The following is a 2,408-nucleotide window of genomic DNA, read 5'->3' on the forward strand; positions in this document are numbered from 1 at the left end:
ATAGACAGGGCCAGAAGGTCTTTCTTCTCAAACTTCTATCCCCAATCTTCCAGAGCAGAGCAGTCAGATTCAGTAAAAGGACAGTGCTTGATCTCACACCAGAGACAAATATGTCAAGACTGGATTTTTTTTTTTTTTAACTAAAATTTTGCTGGTTTTTGGTTTTTAGTTTTATTTCATAAACCTATTTAAAGAAAACCAGGGAAATATAGAAAAGTAAAAAGGATGAAAAGTTACCCAGAGTCACTATGGCTTATCTTTAACATTTTAAGTGTATTTCCTTCTTATCTCTTTTTCTAAGTAATTATCAGATTTTTTTTTTTTAACTACGGGCAGATAGAATGTATCATTTGTATCTTACTTTAACTTAAGACATAATTATCACTTCTTGGCCTTTTGGCTAAGATCAAGTGAAGACATAGTTATTTCTCTGTGATACTATATATTTTTCATAAATACTTTTAATGGCCACAGGATGACAGCACAATATTTGCCCATTGCTCTATGATGGCAAAATGATATTATTTCTAATTTTTCACCATTCACCATTCACCAATGCACCATGAGGGCTATCCTTATGAACGTAGCATTTCCTTTTTCTAAAATTATTTTCTTAGGAAAAATTTTATGGCCTAGTGTTAGACAAAGTGTTCTTAAGAATGATACCAAAGTAGGACCTATAGAGAAAAAAATCTGATAATTTGGACCTCAAATTAAAAGGTTTTCTTTGCTTAAGAAACTGCCAAGAGAATGAAGAGATAAGTTATAGATGTGAGGAAACATTTGCAAATCATGTATCTGAGAAAGATTGTCCAGAATACATAAAAAAAAAAAAACTATAAAAGCTCAAAGCAAACAACCCAATTACAAAATGTGCAAAGACCTTGAATAGAATCTTTACGAGAAAGGATATAGGGATGGCAAATAAACACATGAAAAGATGTTCAACATCATTAGCCATTAAATACAAATACAACACCAAAATTAGCCTATCAGAATGGCTAAAATAAAGAACACTGACAACATCAAGTGCTGATGAAGAACTAGGACTCTCATATATTGCTGGAAGAAATGCAGAATGGTATAGCTGCTCTGAAAAATGGTTTTGCAGTTTTACATTAAGTTAAAATACTCTTACCACTGACCTTGAAACCTCACTCCTCACTATTTACCATAGAGAAATAAAAACTAATGCTCACACAAAAGCCTGTATACATTGTTCAGAGAATTGTTTGTAATAGCTACTAACTGGAAATTACTCCACATTTTTCAATGAGCAGAGGCATAAACAAACTGCAGGGCATCCATACAATGAAATACAACCAAACAGTAAAAGGGACCAAACTACTGATAGACTAGACAACCTGGATAAATTTTAACAACATCATGCTGAAAGTTGCCAGTCTTAAAGGTTGTATATTGTATGGTTCCACTTATAGGGCATTCTTGAAGACAAAATTATAGTGTTAGAAACCAGATCAGTGGTTTTCAGGGGCTAAGGCAAGGGGTTATGAAAATAAAGGGACAGCTCAAGGGAATTTTTTAGATGATAGGATAGTATGGTTTCCTGACTGTGGTGGTTACAAGAATCGATCCATGTGTGAAATCTCATAAAATTCTACTTCAAAAGAAAAAAAAGTGAATTGTATGACCATTTTTGGAAACTAGATTAAATTAAAAATAGACTTAATTTTTAGGAAAAAATCACCAAAAGTCAAATAATTGGGGGCAGCCGCAAGACGAAGCAGCCATGAGGAGTTTCATTAAGTGTTAAGCTTAACCACGTGCAAATTAAGATGCAATGAGACTTGCCCAAGGTCACTGACAAGCCTGAGACAAGAAGGAAAATTACACCCACCTGTTTCAGGGCTGTTTCCCCCAAGTGCCCAAGTCTCTTCAAGATGTACTGTGGAAAGTTTTGGAATAATTTTCTTCTTATGAATCCAGTCCAGAGAGGATATGGTGGGGAGAAAGAACAGAGGGGAATTGCGTCACTGCACTTTGAAAAATCAGCTCCATTCTGCAAAAATCTTGTTTTAATCAGTCTCTGACCATGTGTTCTCCCAGCCAGTGAGCAAACAGGCATAACTCTGCAGGACTTCCATCCAGCTCTGTTAGAAGGAAAAGTTCAGAACGTCGGCCCTTGTTTGGCTGATGAAAACTCCCAGATATAAAAGAGAGGCTAACAAATTGCAACAAGAGTGAAGACCTACATACCTCAAAGAATCGTATAATTGTGCTTCAAAATGAAGATAACAGAAGCAATTCAGTCTTTCACATCAGTGAATTATTTATTGGTTATGCACTTAATATGGAGATTCTTAAGAAAAAAAAATTTTTTTACCCACGAATAGGCTATTTCATGATTGTTAAACATTCCCTTCAAGACAGAGACTGTTTAATGTATT

General features: G+C 34.8%; 1 pseudogene; it reads left to right on the top strand.

Annotated features, from left to right (window-relative positions):
* The first annotated feature begins 380 nt into the window (after window positions 1-380).
* Window positions 381-527, top strand: LOC123939391 (annotated as a pseudogene).
* Window positions 528-2,408: the final 1,881 nt, after the last annotated feature.

The sequence above is a fragment of the Meles meles genome, chromosome 3, assembly GCF_922984935.1.
Source record: "Meles meles chromosome 3, mMelMel3.1 paternal haplotype, whole genome shotgun sequence".
NCBI classification, from domain to species: Eukaryota; Metazoa; Chordata; class Mammalia; order Carnivora; family Mustelidae; genus Meles; species Meles meles.